The sequence below is a fragment of the Dromiciops gliroides genome, chromosome 3, assembly GCF_019393635.1.
Source record: "Dromiciops gliroides isolate mDroGli1 chromosome 3, mDroGli1.pri, whole genome shotgun sequence".
In the NCBI taxonomy this organism is placed as follows: Eukaryota; Metazoa; Chordata; class Mammalia; order Microbiotheria; family Microbiotheriidae; genus Dromiciops; species Dromiciops gliroides.
In genome coordinates, this window is record NC_057863.1 from 276,513,901 (window position 1) to 276,532,984 (window position 19,084).

The following is a 19,084-nucleotide window of genomic DNA, read 5'->3' on the forward strand; positions in this document are numbered from 1 at the left end:
ACATTGTAAAGGGCTTTAAATGCCAACAGGATTTTATATTTAATCTTGGAAGTACTAAAAGGCAAATGATACCATTGGATAGTTAAAATGAGGGAGAAGAAGACTCATAAGAAGAAAAAGGGAACATTTGGGGATTTTTTTACCATAAAGAACATGGCTAGAAGATGGTGGATGGGGGAATTAGCCTGAGGTAAGATGTAGCTGAACTGAACTAGAATAAAATTTCATTAAGAGTCAAAGCTGAACTGCACAGGTCAGAATAAGAGATGAAGGAAGATGAGGACTGGAAAATAAACTGAAAGCATATGTTATTGTGGACTGGATAGATTCTATTTTTTGACAGATTTTATTTTTTGAGAGGACTAACCCCTCTGGAATGCTAGAGCATGCTTTTCTCAAACTTTTAAGAGTAGGAATAGTTACAATAATTATTCCCCCTTAAATATTTACCTTGCACATTTTCTGTCTCATTTCATCTCATTTAATTCCACCTTAATAAATTTCATTGGAGGCAAGGTTTAAATCCAAAAAATTTATGTTAAGCAGGCTCCAGATAAAAATGGATAAAACTGAGCACTAAAAATGTTGTCCCTACAAATAAAGAGCAGCTTCTCCTTTCCTCTCTTAAGTCAAATAGAAAGGAAATAAATTGAACTAGATGGAGTGCTTTGCCTACCAACTATCTATTACTGAATCTCTTTACTCAGACATTCTACAACATACATTCCCTCCATGGGTTGTAAAGATATCACTTCCTCTGAATAGCTAGAGAAATAAGAGATGGAGAAGAATGCTATTTTTCAGGAAAAGAAACAGAATTCTAATGACATACCCAGGAGCACATACTTGCTGTTGACTGACTTGGGAATCAGAACTAAAGAGTTTTTAAATCTCAGTCCTCTGCTTAATCCCCAATGCTGTAAATGGGAAGAGTGACTTGGGGATCTTTCATGCATACACAACCTATATACAACATCCAATTGTTGGTAATTTCCAACAGAACCATTCTACTCAGCTCCTCCCTAGTGAGGAAGCTGAATACAGAAACTTTTGATTGCTTCACAAACAAGAGTTTTCTAGAGCCTAGTGTTATTAGGCTAGGCACTGTAGGGGAAGACAAAGAAAACAGTCCCCAGTCTCAGAAATTAAAATTTAATTTAGGAAACCACAGTAATAGGCCCTTACTAATTTAAAATGGTACATATAGAAGGTGATCCAAGATTGCAAAAGGTAGGGAAGGAAGGAAGGAAGGAAGGAAGGAAGGAAGGAAGGAAGGAAGGAAGGAAGGAAGGAAGGAAGGAAGGAAGGAAGGAAGGAAGGAAGGAAGGAAGGAAGGAAGGAAGGAAGGAAGGAAGGAAGGAAGGAAGGAAGGAAGGAAGGAAGGAAGGAAGGAAGGAAGGAAGGAAGGAAGGAAGGAAGGAAGGAAGGAAGGAAGGAAGGAAGGAAGGAAGGAAGGAAGGAAGGAAGGAAGGAAGGAAGGAAGGAAGGAAGGAGAGGATAAAAGGATGTATGAAAGGGAAGGAGGAAGGGAGGAAAGAAGAAAGGGAGAGTGCACAAAAGGAAAGGAGGAAGGCAGAGAGGGAGGGAGGGAGAAAGAGTAAGAGAGGACAAGAAGAAGGATGAAAGGGAGGGAACAAGAGGACAGAGAGGAAAGGAGGGAGGAAGGGAGTGTGATATTTATAATCTATATTGTGTGATTGCCTTAAATTAGAAGGTTCAGCACCAGTCTTTGGGCATTAAACATTTATTAAAGCATACAGATATTTACAAGGAGTTCAGAAAGTTAAGAAAAAGAAGTCCTACCTAGCCTAGAGTTCCAGCCTGGTTGCGTTCTTCCTCAAGTCCTCCTCCACAAGCCTGCTCCTGCTTTAATCAGGAACTCACTCCCAAACTGATTGTGGAAGCTTTTTCTAGGTCTTGAACAGAGGCGGTCCTTACACACTGCTTCAAGCTGATTGGTTGGTGTCCTCCAAATCCATTGGTTCAATAAACTTGAAGGTGTTCTCAAGTCAAGTTCACAGTCTAGCTTCTGAGAATCATACCTTCTTAAGGGCTAGCCAGGTGTGATTACAATCTAGTTAACTTTGAAGTAGACTAATCAGCAGTCAATCACTCTCACTTGATACAATCAGTTTAGATTAATCTCCAGGTGGGTCTTTGAGTATCTGCTAAATCCCATTATTTTATCACAGGAGGAAAGAATTAAGTAGGTCTATATTATGGATGATGTCACATTTTTGCAGTTCACTGTGGATCTCTATAAAAAGCAGGAGAAGGAGCGGGAACATCAGCTCTGCAGCAAAGATGTAAACATCTTCATAGTCACTGATTCTCATTACAGGTCAGGGAGAATCATCTCAGAATAGTATTCGCTGGCCTACCAGAAAGGTCTTCTCCCCATTTATGGAGGTAGGATATAAAATCTTCACCTCATAAGAGGCTTCTGAATGACCTTCTTCTATGGAGGCTGGGTAGACACTTTCAACTCTTCCCCTTACTATCAGAAATGTTGTCCTTCAACTCTATCTGAGTGAGAAATAGTCAAATGCTTGTTGGGTATTATAATAGCAGAAGTGTGAAGGGGCTGATCAGCTCTTGATTACAATGAGGAATGGGTTATATAGTAGGCATGCCTTCTGCTACTGCACATGTTAATGCTCACTCTTATGACCTTATTCTATCATTTTTACTGGAGACCACTTGGCTGTTTGTTGCCCCTGGTGCCCACATCTGTGTCCATTGTAGTCAGTGACACCAAAGCCCATATCTCTGCTTGCTGCCTGCCCTGCCAGGACCAAATGCTACCTTCCCTCCTTTCTCTACCCCAAAACATGCTGGGGCAGAACAACTGCCTCTACCAGAGTCTGAGATCTTCTGTCTTATGGTAGAAAGTAATGTTGCCATCGGTCTGTGTGCTATTGTGTTGTCACTGCTAGGGCCTAAATTCAATTCTTTCTCACAAAGGCTGACGAAAGAGGACTGGGCACGGGCTGCCACTGCCCTCCTGTGCTTGGCAGGATTGCTATACGTGATACTACTTCTAGGACCCGACTCTGACTCATCATGCTAGAGCCAGATGTTGAAGACAAAGAGGGTTATCTTGCCACAATTGATGAGTTCAGGAAATACTACACAAGATGGATAACGAAACTCCAGTCAGAGTAATCAACATTTATAAAGTACCTACTGGGTTTCAGACATTATGCTAAGTACTAGATTCCAAAGGATTTTGGCTGATCATGCCAAGGCTTGGGTACCATTTCTTGAAATTCCTTTTGCTGACAGTTAGCCCCAACTGAGGGGCCCAAGAGTGCCTGGTGTCTCAAACTCTTAAAACTGCTACCATGACAAGGAATGACCAGCTCAGGTTTGATCAGCTATGCTTAGGATAAGACACAAAGCAAAACAAAAATCGACAAAGCCATAGACTCCTTTAGGCCAGTCCAAGTGTCACATTTGCCATATGCAAGCAATAGTTATTTCTATGGGGGGTCTGGGAGTTCAACCTGACAGCTGAGCTCTTCTGTGGCAGTTTTTGGGAGAGGAAGTTACAGTTTATAGTTCAGAGTGTGGAGGGAAGGGGCAGCTAGGTGGCACAGTGGATAAAGCACTGGCCTTGGATTCAAGAGGACCTGAGTTCAAATCCAGCCTCAGACACTTGACACTAGCTGTGTGACCCTGGGCAAGTCACTTAACCCTCATTGCCCCACAAAACAAAAACAAAACAAAACAAAACAAAACAAAACAAAACAAAACAAAAACCAGAGTGTGGAGGGAAAGTGGAAATCATTTTTAACTTGTTACAGAAGCCCTGCCTGGACTTAGTCAATTAACTGGAGTACAAATGGCACATTTGTCTGCATCCTCAATTCCAGAAATTTCTTAGCACTTCTCAGGAGAATTCATCATTGTACTTTCACATGATTCTCCCGATGGCTTACACCAAAGAATCAGAACAAAATCTATGACACAATTTTGGTTGTCCTCTTAATGCCAAATTCAAAAATAAGTGAACAAAATTCAAAAAGTATCTTCAACACAATTGTAAAATATCTGAAAATTCCAGGGACTAGCCTTGGTTTTCATTCTCTCACAATTGGAGTTCCTGGTGCCACCCCTCAACTGGTTGGCTATGTCATTATATAGGACTGATGACTGTTTGTACAGGTACCATGTCCTTTGCAAAAAAATATTCAAAAGCAATGTTCTCCCATTCATACACAAACAAGACTCCCTCAAACTGGGGAAAGTCTTCCTTAAGTAGGCCAACCCAAAGGCAATGGGGAAATTATACTATTGGTAATACTGACACCCTATCCTAGTTACAACTAAGCACAACTAGCTATTTCTTAATTTGTTTTTTAATTGTAGCCAATAAACATTTTTACATTTGATTTTTTTAGATACTGGTAGTCATTTCTCCTGGTAACACAATTCCCACAGACCACCTTCCCTTTCATTCACCATCTCATTGAATGCATTAACTCCTGATTTCACTTATTATAAATATTTATTTGATGTATTTGATGTGCATTCTGAACCTATCTCTGTTTCAATACTGCTTGGCTAATGGGCTATGACTTAAAACCAAGCCTAGGTCACTGGAACCCAGAAACGGATGTATAAAACAAATACTTTTGACGATAATAGTTTAATGATAATAGTTTGTAATTTGGAAATTTGAATATGATCTGAACCAAGGTTTGGTCTAACCATTCTTATTTTTATTTTGGGGTTTTTTTTTTTTGGTTGGGCAATGAGGATTAAGTGACTTGCCCAAGGTCACACAGATAGTAAGTGTCAAGTATCTGAGGCTGGAATTGAACTCAGGTACTCCTGAATCCAGACACAGTGCTCTATCCACTGCATCACCTAGCTGCCCTTGGTCTAACCATTCTTGTGCCTTTTTCTATATCTTTGCTAATCCTATTTCTAAAAAGTCAATTTTATATTCAAGAGAATTTCATTCCATATTTAGGACCCCAGAGCTGTTGTGGAGTGAAAAGATCTCTGGATTAGAAGTCAGAAAACCTGGATTTGAATCTAGGTTCCATTATGTACTGTTTTGTGACTCTGGGGAAATCACTTTACCTTTCTGACCCTCAATTTCCTTATCTGTACAATAAAAAGGTTTAGAATTGTTATCCTTGGGGACATTTAGTCACCCCCCCCAGCTCTAAATCTATGACTCTATGATACATAAAAATCATACTCAACGGAATAGAAAAAAATGAAAAAATACAGAGGATGATAATAGTAACAGTAATGATAATGGCGGCGGCGGTGGTGGTGATGATAATGGTGGTGGTGGTGGTGATGATGATAATGATGCTGCTGTTCCTGCTGCTGAAGATAATGGTGATGGTGAATATGATGATGATAATGGTAGTAGTTTAAACATAAGAGTGCATAGAACACAGTAGAAGAATAGTAATGCTTGCCCCCAAGGTATACTAGCCCCAGCTCTATCCATACCTATGGGGACTCTCTACCATACACAAGTCATATGGGCAATACCCTATGGAATATTTATGATAAAACATTGACAAGAATCACACAGAATGAAAGAGTATGGAGGTTTTATGATCTGCATTGGTAGAAAGGGAACCTATGGGTATTAAATAACATCTAAGTGGTATAATGGATTGAGTGCTGGGTCTGGAGTCAGAAAGACCTGAGTTCAAATCTGATTCATACAATTATTATCTGTGTGATCCTGGCCAAATCACAGCCTTGTTTGCTTCAGTTTCCTCATCTGTAAGATAAGCTGGAGAAAGAAAGAGCAAACTACTCCAGTATATTTGCCAAGAAAACCACAAATCAGGTCATAAAGAATTGGATACAACAGAAAACAACTAAACAACAAAAAAAAAACTATTAAAGCAAATATATTTATCTTGTAGTGGAGAATAAGGACTCTGTCTTTTTAAATATTATTGTAATTTTCTGCAAAACACTAATGATTTCTTTCTCAAGGGAAGTTTAAGAAAAAACTATAGTCATTTCTATGAGAGACCTCCAAATCTTATTGAAGACTTTTCCTAGAGAGTGTTCTGTCTTTGAGGAAAGCTTTTTACTCTTTGGAAATATTCCAGTTTCTTACTATGAAAAATTCTCTAAAGAAGATTCTTCCTGCCCAGAGGAAAAAAAGAACCTTAGGTCTTTATCAGAACCAAAAGTCACAAGGCCACTGGCTGACTCTGACAACATAGAAATTGCCTTGTAACCCACACTTGTCACATTCTATTACTTATATCATTTACTTTCACAACACAAGAGCAAGGCAGGTTCTTAATTGGGTCAATCTAGAGGGAGAAGGTGGAGGAAACTACTGTGTTTCTAAAGAGGACATTATCATGCTTGCAATCAGTCACCAAGGTGCATCCTCAGAGACATCATCAATTCTCATTCGGTTAATCCCAAATATCCAATCCCAGTGGCCAAATCTTGTAGATTCTCTCTCCAACTTAATATCTTCTCCTTTAACTTCACAAAGTCACCACCCTAAGATGTCATTCTCTTACATGTGTGAGGCAGTGGAAAGATTGCTGTATTTATAGTAGAATGGCTCAAATTCAAATCCTGCCTGTTCTATTAAATAGTTTTGTGACCTTGGACAAGATCCTTAATCTCTGTGGACATGTGTTTCTTCATATACAAAATGAGGGGAATTCAACTTCTGAGATAACATTTGAGGTCTCTTCTGGTTCTAGTTTTATAATCACCTTAACAATTGTGATAGGCTTTTGGGGGGAAGTAATCCTGGTTAAGTGACTTGCCCAAGGTCACATTAACTACTAAGTCTCTTGAAGGCACATTTGAACTCAGATCCTTCTAACTCCAGGTCTGGTGCTCTATCCACCCTACCACCCGACTGCCCCTGTAATACTCTCTTTAAGAAAAATCTTTTTTATCATAAAATTGACAACAATCAACAATCATAAACATCACAAGACATGAAGAGGTGATAAACATCTTATGTTGTTGTTGTTATGCTGACCTATTAAATTATAGTATTCCTGATGCTGAACCATTCCTGCATTCTTGGTACAAAGGTAAATTGATCATAGTGGATAATATTTTGAAAATGTTGCTACATTAACTTTGCTAATATTTATTCAATATAGTTGCACCAATATTCATTAGTGATATTTTTCTATACTTTTCTTGCTATGATTTTTCACAACTTTATTCTTCTCTGAGGCCCACTCTTGACTTTCCAGAATTCTTTATCCACTATTCCCCACCAGCCCTTTCACATTGAAAACTATCTTTGCTACCATAATCTAGCAGTTTCTTACCCTGGAAGATCCCTCCTCCCTTGGCCTCTTCTCCTAATTGGTCATTTCCTCCCAAAATATTCATTGTAGAGGGGGCAGCTAGGTGTCACAGTGGATAAAGCACTGGCCCTGAAGTCAGGAGAACCTGAGTTCATATCCGGCCTCAGACACTTGACACTTACTAGCTGTGTGACCCTGGGCAAGTCACTTAACCCTCATTGCCCCACAAAAAACAAACAAACAAACAAAAACAACCTCATTTTAGGGAAGGGCCCCCAGGACTTCCATGTTAAGTCTTTTACTCAACTTCAGGCCCTGATCCTGACTATCCAGAATTCCTTCTCCACCAAGCCCCTTCCTCTCACATATGCTTTTAATTTTTTTAATTCATGGAATAAAGTAAGCATTTCCACAACAGTGTAATAAAAAAGATGGTTGCCCATGAAACTTCAAATCTACTATGCACAATTTGCTATTTCCTTCAAATATACAACAAAATTATCATGCAAATTTCTTATTTTTCTTTTTTCCTCCCCTCCCTAGAGATGGCTATCATTATACATAAATGGAGATGTGTGTGTGTATTTGTAAGATTATTCTGTATATTCTTCTGTTTAATCTTTCTCTAGGTGTAGATGGTGTCTTCATATGTCCTTTATAGTTAATTTGGGTACTCATAATACAAAATAAATTATTTTCTCAAAGTTGTTCTTAAAACAATATTGCCTTTTCTGTATACAATGTTCTCTTTGTTCTGCTCATTTCACTCTTCAATATTTTGTGCAAATCTTTCCATTATTTTTTCTAAAATCACTGAGCTCATCATTTCTTATAGCACAATATTATTCCATCACAGTCATATGCCACGATTTGTTCAACCATTCTGCAATTGATGGACATTCCTGCAATTTCCAGTTCTTTGCCACCACAAAGAGAGCTATTATAAACATTCTAGAACATATGGGTTCTCTTCCTTTTTCCCTAATCATCTTTGGAAATAGACCAAGTAATGGTATTCCTGGGTACAAAGGTATAGGTAGCTTAATAACTCTTGGGGAATAATTCTATATTTCTCTCCAAAATGGTTGAAACATATCACAATTGCACCAACAATGAATTAGTTTCTCAAATTGTTTTTCTTCCCCCATTAGAATATGTTTCCCAAGAGCTTCTTGTTTCTGTGTCTTTAGTACTTAGTACATTGCAGAGCACATATTAAGCATTTAATAAATACCTATTTTCTTGACTTGATTTATCCCTCCCCAGATTCAAGTATCAAGATAGCATCTATTTCATTAAAATCTTTCAGTAAAGGGGCAGCTAGGTGGCACAGTGGATAGAGCACTGGCCCTGGAGTCAGGAGTACCTGAGTTCAAATCTGGCCTCAGACCTTAACACTTACTAGCTGTGTGACCCTGGGCAAGTCACTTAGCCCCAATTGCCTCATTAAACAAAAAAAAAAAAGCTTTCAGTAGGACAATTTATTTTTCCAAATAATTTATGTAGCATTTAAATTAAGTGTTCTTTGAATGTTTGTTGGAATTCATTTGTAATTGATTTGAACCTGTCCCCACTTTATTCCTGCTTTGATAGATCATTTCTGGTTTGCTCTGTTTTAGTTTCTGAGATTATTATTTTTTTTAAGCAATGATTTTCTTCAGAGAGCTTTTGCTCCTCCTTTTCCATTTGGCTAATTTGTCTTTTCAAACTATTGACTTTTTTCAAGACCCTTCTGCATCACTCTCATTTCTCTTTCCATTTTTTCCTCTACCTCTCTTACTTTATCTTCAAAGTCCTTTTTGAGCACCTCCATGGCCTGAGACCAATTCATATTTTTCTTGGAATCTTTTGATGTAGGAGCCCTGACATTGCTGTCCTCTTCTAAGGGTGCACTTTGATCTTCCGTGTCACTAAAGAAACTTTCTATGGTCCTCATCTTTCTCTGTCTGCTCATCTTTCCACTCTTTTATTTGACTTTTAACTCCTGTTTCCAGGCACTATTTCCAGGCTTTGCTATCCCAGTTGGTATAATTTAAGGAGGGGCAGGTTCATCACTTACCTGACCTGTTCTCGGGTCAACTTGCTAATTAACCAGGCAGAAAAACTTTGTGCACTGTGGCTGTTAGCTCTGATGAGCCTGTGCCCCTCCCCCACTTGGGCCACCGCCACTCAAGTCTATTTCATGGTTCCCAGCAGGAATGAAACATCCAAGTTCTGCTCAGCACCAGCAGAGACCACTGTAATCTCCCTCAGCTAACCTCTCAGCCTTCTCATCAGACCGTGAGCTTAGTTCCAGAAGACGCTGATGCTGCAGCTGATTCAGAGGCTCTGGGGGTCTCTTTCTCTGGTGAGGCCTGCCTGGGACTGGATCTGTGTCAGTGTGACTGTGGGGTTGGACTCCACTCCTGCCCTGGCACAGTGGCCCCCTCCTGCCAACCTTCTAAGCCATCTTTGACTGGAAAATGATCTCAGCCCATGCCTTGTAAGCACTATTTCGAATGTATCCTTTGTTCAGGTATACTATATCATTGAAATAATCTATTCAAATGAAATTATTATTCATATGATTTGTTCTTTGAACCATAAATTCCTTAAGATTCTGTTATTTAGTTTCCATTTAAATATAAATTGTATTGTGTTGTGGTTGGTAAAGGATGTGTTTAATATCTCAGCTTTTCTGCATTTTATGAATATTTATGCCCTAGGCATAGCCAATTTTTGTTAATATGCCATGGAAAGCTAAACACACACACACACAGAAAAATAAGACATCAAATGTCTGGTGATTATTAAATGGAATTAAATCCAGCTTCGGACATTTACTAGCTTTGTTTGCCTTGTTATTGTTTGTCCTTTGTTCTCAAGGTATATGCAGGAAAAGCAAGAAATTATTAATAGAGAGAAGGTACTGAAATTAAGAGGAGTTAGGGAAAACTTCCAGTAGAAGGTAAGATTTTAGTTGGAGCTTAAAGGAAGCCAGGGAGATCCATTGTCAGAATGGAGGAGGGAGAACATTCCAGGCATAGAGGACAGCCAGAGAGAATGCCCCCAGTGGAAAGATGGAATGTCTTATTCCTAGAACAGCCAGGAGGTCAACATCACTGAATTGAAGATTACATGGCGGAGAGGAAGGTATAAAAACACTTAAAAGGTTATGAAGGGGGGCGGCTAGGTGGTGCAGTGGATAGAGCACCGACCCTGGAGTCAGGAGTACCTGAGTTCAAATCCGGCCTCAGACACTTAACACTTACTAGCTGTGTGACCCTGGACAAGTCACTTAACCCCAATTACCTCACTAAAAAAAACAAAACAAACAAAAGGTTATGAAGGACTTTGAATGCCAAACAGGCAACTTTGTATTTGATCTTGGAGGCAAAAGAGTCTCTGCAGTTTACTGAGTAGGGGAATGACATGATCAGACCTGTTCTTTTTGTTCTTGTTCAGTTGTTTTAAGTCATGTCTGACTCTTCTTGACCCCATTTGGGCTTTTCTTGGCAAAGGTTCTTCTCCGCTCATCTCATAGAAGAGGAAACTGAGGAAAACAGGGTTAAGTGACAGGGTCACACAATTACTAAGTGTCTGAGATCAGATTTGAACTAAGATGAGTTTTCCTGATTCCAGACTTAGCACTCTATCTGCTGCACCACTTGCCTGCCTTCAGACCTGCGGTTACCTCTTCCTAAAACATTTACTTTTCCACATCCTCAAAATGGGACTATCTAAAGCATTTTGATCTCTCCTTTGCCTTTACATTAAAGCATACTCATGTATGTCTATGCAATATCTTAAGGACTGGGATTATATCCTTAGTTCCTAGGTCACCATTGCACAAAACAAGCACTTAATAAAGGTTTTGTTCATTGAAATGAAATTGTTGACAGACTTAGGTCTAAGGTTCCTTGATAAAGTCTAATTATTTTGCTAAATATTTTATAGTTTTCTTTATTATTTAGAGACCATTGGGAATATTACATTTTTATCAATTCCTATAAGTATATGCCTTACCTAATATTGTATACATTACCTAATTATATATGTATTATCTCACAAAACAAATAATTCGCATCTTACAATGTTAGTGTGCACAACCTGAGGAATCCTTAAAAATAAAGCCTGAACACAGGCAAACTCTCTCAAAATTATATACCATTAGAGTTGCGTCTCTGTATTCCTTTTTTTTTTTTTTTTTGGTAACTATAGCTGAAATAACAGTGGCAGTTAAAAAGGATGAATTGTTTTTTAACATCCTGACTAAAATTAACTGTTTATTCGTGTTTGTCCCTGAAAATGCTATTTTCTAACCTCTCTCTCTCCTATAGTATTACCCACTGGTGTTGGCAAATTGTACAAGTTTTTCCTTGCACTGGCCCTTTCTCAATAGTAACATTTGTGTCTAGTTCTAGATGTAGTTTCCTTATGAGTATTCATTCATCTGCAATTCCCTTCTCTCGGTTTTCACTTCCTGGCACATTTCCCTCTCCGTCTCCCCCTCTCTCTGAAGCAGGAAGAATGCTCATTTGGGAAGTGGAGGAAGGGTGCCAAGGGAATAAAGAAAAGAGAATCAATAAAATCTTTAAATGATCCCTGGAATCAAATTATACTCCCCAAAACAGCAGGATTTATTTGTTAGTGCTGCCCATTACACAGCATCTATCATGTCATAATTTTCCTTATTTCATCTATTTACAGGTGAAAAATAATAACACACTTTGCTTTGTTGTAATTTATTTACTGGGAGACTGGCTTAAAACAAAGAAGAAAGGTTATATAATTTGGAGGAGTTTGTGGTGATAGGGTAGAAAGAGTCTGTTTAATGGACAGTGACATTTTATTACAGCCTTCAAACCTATCTGTTCATCCTGGAACTTCACCTTGCCCGGTGGGGACCTTCTGACAATACTTTCCTTCCTTCCAGCTAAGAGGGCAGGAAATGAAGCCGTTGCTGCAGCTGCTGCCCATGAATCAGCTGGCAGCAGCGGGGTTTGAGCAGAGTGCTTCCAAGGGCTCTTGTGCTCAGGCACCAGCCCCTCCAAGACACTGTTGTATTCATCCGGGAAGCTCTTTTCCATCCTGATTTAAGGGGGCCCTGCTTCTTTCTATACTAATGGGACCAAGACATACCAACTATTTTGAATGTATCCTTTGTTCAGGTATACTATATCCTGAGTATGATTCTACATGCAACTGCACACATGCAGCATGCATGTATGTGTGTTTCCTTTGGAATTTTGGTGTCTCATTTCTCATACTCTTGTGGCCTGGGTTCCACATTAGGTAATCAGTAGATTGACAGATATGACAGCAGGCTCCAATTTATCTCCTCCTGAGAGCACTGAGTCAGTATTTTGCCAAAAGCAAAATGGCTTTGCTGCCCCCTTTCTTGTAACATTCTCTGATCACTAGCCACAGAGATCTATTTAGCTCACCATATGCTGAGTAGCCTGATACAGACGGCCACAAATGCTAATAAAATAATTATTTGAAGGGTATCCTATGATTTTCCAGAAATGTATTAATGGATATATAGACCAACTCAGAAATGGAACCCTTATTATATAATTAATAGCTTTAAATCTGTATAACTTGTCATCCCAATGAGTACAAGGGAAGAGTAAATTGCCACCATAGTTTAAGATTATGCAATAATAGAAGAAAAAATATGTAGAACCCAATTCAGAGTCACAGAATTTGAGATGTGGAAGGAACTTCAGTGGCCAGGTAATCCAACCCATTAGGGAAAAAAATGACCACGAACTCTGTTCCAAGGAAGGAGAAGAGCCTCATATTTCTCAAGGCAGCCTGTTCCATGACTCCATTATATTATCTCTTCTTGGCTTGAGTTCGAAAAGCTTCCAAATAGTTTTTTTGTCATTGTATTTCCAGCACCCACAGTCTAGCTCATTATGTGGCATATAGTAGATGCTTTCCAAATACTTATTGATTAAATGGTGCTGTTTCCAGCATTTCTCTTCCCTAATGTACATTAACAAAGATCATATTTACCCTACACAAAATCTAATTCCACAATAAAAGGTCTTTGACCATGAAGGACAATGTAACCAGAGCCAAAAAGCACCCTTTAGGAGGATGAAACCATACCAGACATTTCATGTTGATAATAGATGATTTTAAGCAAATGGAAGACTTCTCTTCTTCTCCTCTCCTAGTGTCAAAGGACACCAAAATATTTCCCAGCATGTCACAAGAAGGCCGCCAACTAAATAGGGAAACGCAATCAGGGAGCTCTGGGAAGTTTATAACAGTTATGAAAAGGTAAAAGGAGATGCAGCAAATTAAATTAAGAAGGGAAGAGGGAAAAGGGTGCCGTGGTATAGAAGACAGCCCCTGCTATTATAAAGCCCATTAAACTATGATTGCCATGATTCATTTCATAATGATTTTGTTTGTGGTTTCTTTGTCCACTCTTATAATGTACATAAAAACATATATTTGCTTCTTAGAAATTTGTAACTATAAATGCCATCCTTCCTCTGTCAAATGTAAACAAAGTGATATTGCTTGCTAGTGAATATAAGCATACATATACACATTTATACATCGCTTATAGTCAATGTTGAAGCCTTTATCCTCCTGTTAGGATCTTTGTGCATTGTAAGTTTATTCTGCTACCCTATTGTATCTGAGTTAGCTTTCAAGTGTAGAATCCTGAAGGAAAAAGTGGATATGCATTTCCATTGGAGCCTCTGAACTCCACTTGAGAGGACAATCAACACCATTATCCTGGCAACTGAGAGGCAGAACTCTCTGGGACAACTCATGTTTCTATTATTTGGCTACTATCTTATTTAGTTTGAATTGTTTCTTCATCTCTTACATTTATCCCTAAAACCAAATGTCCCTTCAATGATAACATCATAGATAAATACCAACCTCAGCCCAAACTACCCCAAAATACCTAGCATTATCCTTAACATCCCCCTTGATACCCAACCTCAAGTAGACTGGGGACTAGTCCAATCCTATGATTCTCATACCACAACCAATTATGGTATTCAAAGACCCCAAAGCATAAATCAGGAGAGACTCAATAACTGACATCTTGGTCCCTGCCAATCACTATCCTGGGACCCCTGAAAAGAAAGAAGCATGCCTAAAACAGGTCAAAAATTATACTTTTCCTATAAAAAATGAAAGTAGGAATGATTTTGTGGGTGCTGCCATTTCATTCCCCTATTCTGGACAGAAGTTAGGGAGCATTTTAGCAACATCTCCCCTACTCTCATCCCTACCAATCCCCAGCTGTCCTGAGCCCTTGATTTTCTGTACAGCTATGCGTTAATAAATTTCACTTGCACATATAAGTCTTCTGAATTTTCTCCCTTTTCTTACCCTAGTGCCAAACAATTCCTTATTTGAACATTTCATGGGCACTGTATATAGAAATTGAAAAGGGTGGCAGAAACTATTCAAGTCTTCCTATCTTAAAACTCCTAAATCTTTCGAAGGGAGCCTTCATTTGAATGATTACAGTGAGAGGAAATTAGGAATGTACCACCCATGGATGCAGTCATACAAAGGGAGAACCATATCCCAAAGAGTCCATACTAAAACACCTACAAGAGGGTCTGGAAGAATGTAGGCTCCAAGAAAGGGGTGCTATGGGACAGGACTGAAAGAGTGACAGCTGAGGGGAAGTTTTACCTTTTATGTCCAGAGTCCTGCGAAGTACATGGCATTTGCTGAGAAAATAAAGCTCACCCACCACCCCCACCCCCTTCCTGTCCCACTATCCCCAAAAAAGCATCTGGATTTCAATGTCCTGGGACAAAAACCTCATTTGCCCCATGCTGGTTATGGTTCTTTTTTACCCATAATTTTTACAAATGGTGGTATAAAGTTTACTAAGACAAGTTATTGTTTTTCTTCTTTTAAAAATTTCTGGGGGCAGCTAGATAGCACAGTGGTAAAGCACCGGCCCTGGATTCAGGAGTACCTGAGTTCAAATCTGGCCTCAGGTACTTGACACTTACTAGCTGTGTGACCCTGGGCAAGTCACTTAACCCTCATTGCCCTGCAAAAAACAAAACAAAAAAACAATTAAAAAAATGTCTTCTTTTCTTCTTTTATAAGACCATTTATTTGAGCAACAATCCTAAAGTCCTGAAATCTCTACCTGTAAAGTAAGAAAGTAAAGATCAAGTGGGACAATCATGGCTACAATCCACAAAGTCACAACTTCAAAATTATGTTCTTCCTTATATTCTACTTAACAGGGAATGTTCTCTAAGTGTCAAAACCATGAATGTCTTAAATTGACTTAAAAGAAGATTTATTTTGAGCAAGCTAAAGGTGGAAACATGTCACTTTTCTCCCTCCTACCCTTCCAAGCAGCCATGACAACAGAAACGACTCACCAACTTGAAAACATCAGTCGGGGAAATCAAAACCAGATGGATAGAAATTAAATGGTTTTATGTGTTCATTGTTTAATCAAAATGTTTAATTTTTATTTCATTTTTTATCAATTACATGTAAACAAAAATTTTAACATTCATTTTTTAAAAATTTCAACCTCTAAATCCTCTTCCTCCCTTCTTTCCCCCCTCATTAAGGAGGCAAACAAAATTTGATATAGATGAAAAATGTGTAGTCATGAAAAATGTTTCAATATTAAGCATGATGCAAAAAATTATAGATCAAAATAACAATAATAAAGTTTAAAAAGTATGCTCCAATCTGCACTCATATGCCATAAGTTCTTTATCTGGAGGTGGATAGCACTTTTCTTCATAAGTCCTTTAGAATTGTCTTGGGTCATTATATTTATCAGAATAGCTGAGGCATTCATGATTGATCATTTTAAACATTGCTATTATTGTTCTCCTAATTTTGCTCATTTCACTTTGCATCAGTTCATATAAATCTTCCCGGGTTTTTCTGAAATCATCCTGCTTGTCATTTCTTATGGAATAATAGTATTCCATCATAATCATATACCAAACTTCATCCAGTCATTCCCTAATTGATGGGCATGCCCATTGTTTCCAATTTTTTGCCACCACAAAAAGAGCTGTTATATATATTTTTATACATATAGGTCCTTTGTCTTTTTCTTTGATTTCTTTGTATTACAGACCTAGAAGTGGTATTCCCAGGTCAATGGGTATGTGCAGTTTTATAGCTCTTTGAGTATAGTTCCAAATTGCTCTCCAGAATAGTTGCATCAGTTCACAATTCCATTAACAATCCATTACGGTCCCTATTTTTCCACATCCCCTTCAACATTTGTCATTTGCCATTTCTATCATATTAGCCAAATTCCAGAGCTCCCAGGTCAAGGAGAAAATATTGCAAGCAGCTAGAAAAAAGGAATTCAAACTACAATTCAAGCTACAGTAAGGATAACACAAGATCTAACAGCATCTAACTTAAAGGACCGGAGGGCATGAAATATGATATTCTGGAGGTCAAAAGACCTGGGACTAGAACCAAAAATCACCTACCCAGCAAAACTGAGTATAATCTTTCAGGGGGAACAATGGGACTTCAATGAAAAAGAGGACTTTCAGGAATTCATGATGAAAAGACCTCAACTGAATTAAAAAATTGACTTTCAAATACAAGACCCTAGAGAAGCATAAAAAGGTAAACAAGAAAAAGAATTCATGAGGAATATTAAAAGATTAAACTGTTTACATTCCTACATCAGAAGATAATACTTCTAATTCATAAGATATTTCTCAATATTAAGGTAGCTGAAAGTAATATACTTAGACAGGGGGCACAGTTATGAATTGAATATGAAGGAATGATATCTGTAAAGCATTTATTTTTTGTTTATCATTGTTTTTTGTGGGGCAGACAGGGTGAAGTGGCTTATGTCTGGGGCCAGATTTGGGCTTGGGGCTTCCTGGGTCCAGAGCTGGTGCTTTGTCCACTGTGTCACCTAGCTGACCCATGATGATATCTTTAAAATAAAGTTGGGGCAGCTAGGTGGCACAGTGGATAGAGCACCAGCCCTGGAGTCAGGAGTACCTGAGTTCAAATCTGGCCTCAGACTAGCTGTGTGACCTGGGCAAGTCACTTAACCCCAATTGCCTCACTAAAAAAATAATTAAATAAATAAATAAATAATTTTTAAAAAATAAAGTTAAGGGGTAAGAAGAATGCACTGAAAGAAAGGGAAAAGGAGAGGTGGGCTGCGGAAAAGAAGCTCACATAAAAGAAACAAGAAAAAGCTTATGGAGTGGAGGGCAGCTAGTTGGAGCAGTGGATAAACCACGGTCTCTGGATTCAGGAGGACCTGAGTTCAAATCTGGGCTCAGACACTTGACACTTGCTAGCTGTGTAATTCTGGGCAAGTAACTTAATCCTCATTCTCCTGCCAAAAAAAAAAAAAAAAAGCTTATGGAAGCAGAGGGGAAGATGGGGAAGGAGTTGGGGAGTGAGTGAACCTTCCTCTCATCAGAATTGGCTCAAAGAGGGAATAACATACACACTCAAGTGGGTATAGTAATATATTTTGCCCTGAGTGAAAGTGGGAGGGGAAGTAGATGGGGCAGGGGAGAGTCAAAGGAAGGAAGGGCAGATTGGGGGAGGAGCAGTAAAAAGCAAAACACTTTCGAGGAGGGATAGGGTGTAGGAAGATAGAAAATAGAGTAAATATCAAGGGGAGGGTACAAGATGGAGGGTAATACAGTTAGCAATAGTAACTGTGAAGGTAATGATGAGCAGGATGCTATCAGAAGGACTTATGAAAAATGCAAACCATCAACAGAGTGTGATGAAATAATGGGAATTAGCAGATACTCGAAGACCCACCTGGAGATTAATCTATACTGACTGAATCAAGTGAGAGTGATTGACTGCTGATTAAGCCTACTTCAAGTTAATTGGATTGTAATCACACCTGACTATCCCGTAAGAGGGTATTGTTCTCAAAAGCTAGACTGTGAACTCAACTTGAGAACACCTCAAAACCAGTGGATTTGGAGGACAGCAACCAATCACCTTGAAGCAGTGTATAAGTACCGCCTCTGTTCCAGACCTATAAAATGCTTCCACAATCAGTTTGGGAGTGAGTTCCTGATTAAAGCAGGAGCAGGCTTGTGGAGGAGGACTTGAGGAAGAACCCAACCAGGCTGGAACTCTAGGCTAGGTAGGACTTCTTTTTCTTAACTTTCTGAACTCCTTGTAAATATCTGTATGCTTTAATAAATGTTTAATGCCCAAAGACTGGTACAAAGCTTTTTAATTTAAGGCGATCACACAATATAGATTTCAAACATCACAAGAGGAAGAACTGATGGTATCTGAATACAGATTGAAGTATAGTTTTCTTTGTTAACTCATCTTTCTAAAGTTATTTTTTCTATTTTCTTTTACAACCTGACTAATGTGAAGACGTTTTGCAGAACTGCATATGTATGACATATTGAATTGCTTGATTTCCTAGGGAGGGTTGAGGAGCAAGGGAGGAAGAAAATTTAGAACACAAAGTTTTAAAAAATCAATGTGAAAAAAATTTTTTTTCATTTTTTTACATGTAACTTGGGGGAAATTCTAAATAAAAGGAAAATAGACATTTAAAAAAGGAAAACCAATGGAGTCACAGAGTCAGACATAACTGAAATGGATCAACAATAACAAAATCATAGTGATTTAGAGCATCTTTTCCATATGACTATAGATAATTTTGATTTCTCCTCCTGAAAACTACTTATATTCATATACTTTGAACATTTATCAATTGGGGAATGACTCATTCTTACAAATTTGATTCCATTCTCTATGTATTTGAGAAATGAGGTCTTTATTAGAGAAACTTGCTGTAAATTTTCCTC